We start from the raw sequence: 6,540 nt of genomic DNA, 5'->3' as shown, positions 1-6,540 counted from the left end.
AGCAACTGGGCACAGGCCCCATCCACACTCAGCTCCTCACAGCCTTCTCCATCTCCACCTGCAACAGACTCAGCTCAGCGAACATGCGGATTCTGGAAGGTTCTCAGGTCTTTATTTTCTCTCTCAAATTTTATGAATTGAATTATTTAATTAACCCATCAACCTCTCATGGCAAGTATTTGAGAAACAAATTTATATTCAGTTCTTATTTTCAGTAGGGAAGTAGGAGGTTGCAGCTCAGTGCACCATGAAGTTGAGACAGAGATGGAGACATCCAGCCCCACCTCTCTGGAACAGGAAAGATGACTGGGGAGGGAACACAGGTCAGCGTGGGGACAGGGGTCATGGTGGACACAGGGTGGGCTGTCTCTCCACCTCCTCACATTATGCTAACAGGGACGCAGACACATTCAGAAGTTTTTGCAGAAAGAGATGCCAGAGGCTCTTTAAGTCACAAAGGGGAGGTGTGAAGAAATCCCGCATCTCAGTCCCACACAAGGCAGCTGTCTCAGGCTACAGAAAACAATAGTCATGAACAAATTCATGTCAGTCATGGTAAGTGATGACACTCTGAACAGCCCACTACACACTCGAAATGTCCCAATCAAAGAATCCCTATAACCCAGTCCTTTCCCTTCTGCCCCATCCCCTGCCTACTTTAAGCCTCCCAGAGTCTCACCTTTACAAGCCCTGAGAGACACATCAGAGCCCTGGGCGCTGTCACTGCCTGGTGTAGAACAAAAACAGGACCTGGTCAGAGCCCGCAGGAGATGTGGGACAGGAGGAATTATGGGGTGGGTGAGCTCCTCCACATTCCCGCCCCCACCACTTACACGCAGCCTGAGAGTAGCTCCCTCTTTCTCCACCTGTGGGAAGAAAATGTCCTGGGAGGGGAGGCAGGGCCATGAGATCTTAGATGAACTTCCTGTTATTGGACCCAAGAGAAGTTTCCAGAACTAGGACTACAGACCCAGGGCAGGATCAGGAAACACAAGGAAAGCAGGTGTGGGTCCTGGACCAACTGCCCTCCTAAGGTCTGTCCTTAGCAGGGACGTTCCCCTAACTTGTGACTGCTGGAATCAGGACCCCATCACCACAATCATCAAGGTGATGCATCTGTCCTTCATTGTCACACGTGCTTCACAAAAGAGTAAGTGCTGGCACATAGGGCCCAGGCTGGGTCTGCCCACGTGTGGATGGTGCTTCCCAGTAATGAGACAGGGCACACTTCTACCTGGGGCTTGAAGCCCCCAGTCAGAAAAGAAAACCCAGACCCCACCCCACCCCTTCCCTACCTGAGCTCTTCCTCCTCCACATCACAACAGTGACAACTACCACAGTGATCACAGCTCCTAGGATAGCCAGGCAAGCAACAATGACCACGATGGGGATGGTGGGACGGGAATATGGCTCTGGGAAAGGAGGGGACGGTGAGGGGCCATGAACCCAGGCCTCAGCCCTCACCCTACTGAAGGCTCCAGAAGGGCTTCTGCTTTCCCTGAGAAGAGACATGACTCTCCACTCCCCTCCTTACCCCATCTCAGGGTGAGGGGCTCCGGCAGCCCCTCGTGCTGCACATGGCACATGTATCTCTGCTCTGCCCCGGAAGGGGCAGAGCACCACGGCTGCCCACTTCTGGAAAGTTCCATCCCCTGCAGGTCTGGTCTCGAAAAGCTTGGTGTCCTTAGTTTGGTCCTCTCCATCCTACTGCCAGGTAAGTATGATCTCCTCAGGGTAGAAGCCCAGGGCCCAGCACCTCAGGGTGTCCTCATGGTCAGAGAGGGGGTGGTGGGTCATGTGTGTCTTTGCAGGGGTCTGACGAGAAGAGTTAGAAAATTCAAGCATTTTGCAGTCTTCATGGGACATCCAGCAGGACCCATGTGAACATCCTGAGGCTGGACAGGACACTTGGGGTGGGGAAGGGAGCACAGAACCCAGACACCAGCCTGGACACAGGCACCTGGAATAATCTATTCCTTGGAAAGTTCTAGTCGCTGAGGGAGGAACAGCGACTTCTGGTGCTGACCTGAGTGGAGGCCGAGGGATTCAGAAAAGCTGGAATCAGACCTTCAAACATTTGAGTGTGAGGCAGAGAACAAGGCCTGAGAGAAAAAGTCACGGTGCCCAAGGCTGCTGCAGGGGTCAAAGGGGACTCCATCAGTATTCCGGGGACTTTCTTCCCCTCCATTCTCTCAGAGGCCTCATCCCTTAATTGTCCTAGAGAGCAGAGGGGGCCCTCAGACGAAACTCAGGAAAACTCATGCCATTCTCCTTTCAAGGGAGGAAGATATTCTAGGGCTGATCCCATTTTCCTCCCCGCCTCGTGGGAGGCCAGCCCGCGAGATCTATAGCAGATGGGGAAGGCTCCCCACTGCCCCTGGTACCCGCGCGCTGCAGTGTCTCCTTCCCATTCTCCAGGTGTGTGCAGAGCCACTCCACGCACTCGTCCCCCACGCAGACTCTCAGCCTCTTCGCCTCACAGGCCGCCTCCCACTTGACCTGGGTGATCTGAGCCACTGTGTCTGCGGCGGTCCAGGAGCTCAGGTCCTCGTTCAGGGAGATGTAATCCTTGCCATCCTAAGCCTCCTGCTGGTACCCGCGGAGGAGATGCCAGCGGCTCAGGTCGCAGCCCTACTTCCTCCGGATGGTGTAAGACCCTGGACCCGCCCTCGCGGTCAGGCCCGCTCACCTATCCCCTGCTCACTCCACCAACCCGAAAGGATTTTGTTCTAAACTGAAAATGAAACCAGGTAAAGGCTCCTGGAGCTCTCCCGGGTTGAGGATCCGGAGACTCGGGGCGACCTAGCCGTCCGTAGGGGATGGGGGGGTCGTGACCTGCGCCCCGTGCGGGGTCACTCACCTGCCTCGCTCTGGTTGCAGTAGCGGAGCGGGGTCCCCAGGTTCTCTCGGAAAGTCTGTGTGCAGGTCTTGGCATTCCTTGTCTGGTGGTCCCAATACTCCGGCTCCTGGTGGTCCATCCAAGGCTCCCGCGGCTCTATCCTCGGTCCTTGGACTCGAGGTCGAAACTGAGTGTCGTCCACGTAGCGCAAGGCGATGAAGCTGGGCTCCTGCGGCCGGGACACGGCGGTGTGGAAATAACTCAAGGAGTGGGAGCCTGGGGGCGAGGAGGGGCTGAGACCAGGCCGATCCTCCTCGCACCCCGCTGGGGGGGCCCCTTTCTCCTCCCCGCAGATGCCTTTCCCTCCTGACCCTGCACTCACCCGCCCAGGTCTTGGTCAGTGCCAGGGCCCCCGAGAGCAGCAGGAGGAGGGTTCCAGGCGCCATGACCCCATCCCAGGCATCTGGGAAGAATTTGAGTCCCTGTGGGTGCTCGGGGACTTTACTACCGGGACCGCGGCGACACTGATTGGCTTCTCTAGAAACCCGGCACCCAATGGGAGTGGGAACTGGAAATTCTCATGAGTATGTTGGAAGAAGGACCTGACAGGTCAGAAGAATAAGTGAAACTCTGGAGAGTGGGGAATCCCCAACGCTGCGCCTCCTCAGTGCAGTTGTAGCCCTTGGAGCCTGAGACCCTGACAGCCACGCCCGGGACCTGGGACTTTGTCCTGATCCTTCTTCTCCTACACCAAGCCTCTTTGTCACACTGTCTGCCCGAGTCCTGGCCAAAGATCTGTCTGTGGAAACCGGAGAGAGAACCCCAGGCTGCGCCCAGTCCCTTCTCCATCACTTCTCGTCCTGGAATCCGCATCCCTGAACTGGACTCCCTGCCTCCCACTCCTTACCTCTCCCCTTGGACTCTTGTACAAGGAAACTCACCGCGGAGAACTTGATACTGGAGAGTGAGCTCGCCCTGGAAATGGAGGTGCAGAGACGCAGGTTTTCTCTATAAACCAGAATGATTAGAATTCCAATCTGTAAAAGACCTGTGTCAATTACATTTACGTTACGTTACATTAAGCATTACAATTAAACAAAGCTCTTGTTTTAGTTTCCAAGGCTGTGCTTCTGTGACTCTGGGTTGTTGCACTTAAAATTCTCTTCATTCCCTAGCCCGAGTTTCCCTGTGTGAGTCCAGAACATCTCCTGAATACAAAGAAGCAGGTTTGTTACTGTATATTGCAACCGGCAACCTGTAGTCATCACCTCAAAGTTGTAAGAGCTCCATGCTCTTCACCAAAGCTCAAGCACTGCCTGCTTTTGTGAACTATGCACATCTAAGCAGTGTGCATATTTTATTTGGACATTTGGGATTTTTGTAACCCTTTTTTTGAATCATAAGTTAGTTTTTAGTAAGTTCCACAAAGTGTATTAAATACGAATGCAAAGAACCCCCAGCTAGGCTCTTCACTGCTTTAGAGTCCTTTCCCCTGCTCCTTTTCCTCACCTCCTACTTCTCCAGCCCTTCTCTCTGCCCATCTCATCCCTCACACCCTGCTCTACCCTCAGTTCCCACCACCCTGTCACTCCTGAATTGTGGCACTAACACTGTCCCCTCGCCTCTTGCTCATGTCTGTTCTCTCCATAATGCTCAGCAGTCCTGCTAATGTGACTCGGGTCATGTCATTTCTTCACTTACAACGGTTGGATTTTGGTCTACCGTTTTGCTATATGTTTTCAATTTGTCTTATCTTTTTTTTTTTTTTTTTAAGGCAGAGTCTTACTCTGTTGCCCAGGCTGCAATGTAGTGGCACAATCTTGGCTCACTTCAGCCTCCGTCTCCTGGTGATTCTTGTGCCTCAGACTCCAGAGTAGCTGGGATTACAGGCATGAGCCACCATGCCTGGTTAATTTGTGTATCTTTAGTAGAGATGGGGTTTCACTACATTAGTCAGGTTGGTCTCGAACTCCTGACCTCAGTTGATCCACCCACCTAGGCCTCTCGAAGTGCTAGGACTACATGCGTGAGGCACCATGCCCAGCCCTGTCTCATATCTTTTTGTTTCTGTTCCTCCTTTGCTACTTTCTTACGTGTCAAGGAAACTTTTTTTTTAGTTTATAGTTTTAATTCTCCTAGTGGCTTTCAGCTATATTTCTTTACACTGATTTTTTATTGTAAGAATGGATACCTGATTCCTTGACTTTTCACAGTGAAGTTCGGGTAAAATTAAACTACATAGAGCAAAATAAAGGACACTTCAAATGGTATAGTTTCATTTAACCTACCATTTTGCTACAATTGTTGTATATATTAATCAATATGCATTATAAACTCAATGATACAGTGTAATAGCTTTTGTTTTAGAAAAGCAGCCATACGCCTTCAGGCAATTAAGAAAATGAAAGAAAATGGGTGTATCTGGGTCACCATCTAGGATCATTTCCCTTCAGCCAGAAGAACTTCCTTTAAAATTACATGTAGTACAGGACCCCTAGGAAATGAATTTTATGGTTTTGATGATCTAAAAATGTCTTTATTTTTGCCTTTTTTCTCTGCACTCCTCCCCCTTTTTTTTCTTATTAGGGCATTTACATGTAATAAAATTTTCCAGTTTTAGCTGTGCTTTTTGGTGAATATTGTTAATTATTTACACTCCTGTAACTACCACACTGGTCAGTAGAGAAACACCACATGCAAAGAACCCCCTGCTAGGCTCCTCCACTGCTTTAGAGTCCTTTCCCCTGCTCCTTTTCCTCACCTCCTGCCTCCCCAGCCCTTCTCTCTGCCCCTCATCCCTCACACCCTCCTCTCCCCTTAGTTCCCACCATCCTGTCACTCCGGAATTGTGGCCCTGTAGAGAACAGTTTCTTTTTCCTAAAAACTTTTTTTATGCCCCTTTCTATTTAATCCCTGCCTCCCACCCTCACCCCTCCCCTTCACTCAACCACTGCTCTGCTTTCTGTCACTGCAGTAGTGAAATTTCTAGAATTTCATGGACACGAGATCATATGTGATGTAGTCCTTTGTTTGGTCTCTCGCTCAGCATAACAATGTTTGAGATGATGCCATCCATTCATTTTTGCTGCTGAGCAGCTGCCGGATATTGCTGGACTCCCAGCTTATTTATTGGTTCCTCTATTCTCCAGTTGATAGACATGGCGATTACTGCAGTTAGGGTTTGTTATTAATGAAGCCACTATAAATAACTGCTTACAAGTGTGGCCTTACACTTTTATTTTTTTGGATAAGTACATATATGTGGGATTGCTGGGTCCTGTGGTAATGGATGGGCACCTGTATAAGAAATTGCCAAACCGCTTTACAAATTGGCTGCAGCATTTTTTGCACTCCTACCAGCAATATCAGACATTGTTATTTTTTCCATCTTCTTACCAGTATTTAGATTTTTCATATGTCTTTTTAACTTTACCTATTCCAGGTGATGTGTGGTGGTTTCTCATTGTGATTTCAACATTCACTTCTTTGATGACTAGCATTGTTTGCTATCTTTTCATGCTCATCTAAGTGACTTGTTAATGTATTTTGTGAACTATTTTGCAAATTCAATAATTAATTCCAGATTAATTCTGATTAATTCCAGAGACTTTCTCAGAATTCCCTAGTGTTTTCTACATATGCAATGAAGCTGGTGACAAAGAAAAACATTTATTTCTTCCTTTCCTGTTTATCGATGTTTT

At 49.6% G+C, this 6,540-nt stretch overlaps 1 pseudogene across 1 annotated transcript; it reads right to left on the bottom strand.

The window, feature by feature from the left end:
- Nucleotides 1-201: 201 nt before the first annotated feature.
- On the bottom strand, nucleotides 202-3,298 carry LOC108298405 (annotated as a pseudogene). The gene is made up of 8 exons (XR_005198736.1): nucleotides 3,222-3,298; nucleotides 2,861-3,115; nucleotides 2,385-2,657; nucleotides 2,014-2,015; nucleotides 1,296-1,815; nucleotides 834-866; nucleotides 683-727; nucleotides 202-515 (listed from the first exon to the last, which is right to left on the bottom strand). The product of XR_005198736.1 is annotated as a class I histocompatibility antigen, Gogo-B*0101 alpha chain-like (transcript).
- Nucleotides 3,299-6,540: the final 3,242 nt, after the last annotated feature.

Source organism: Cebus imitator, unplaced genomic scaffold (genome assembly GCF_001604975.1).
Source record: "Cebus imitator isolate Cc_AM_T3 unplaced genomic scaffold, Cebus_imitator-1.0 Scaffold953, whole genome shotgun sequence".
Taxonomy (NCBI): domain Eukaryota; kingdom Metazoa; phylum Chordata; class Mammalia; order Primates; family Cebidae; genus Cebus; species Cebus imitator.
The sequence above is the reverse complement of the archived record's forward strand: the minus strand, read 5'-3'. Positions and strand labels throughout refer to the sequence as shown.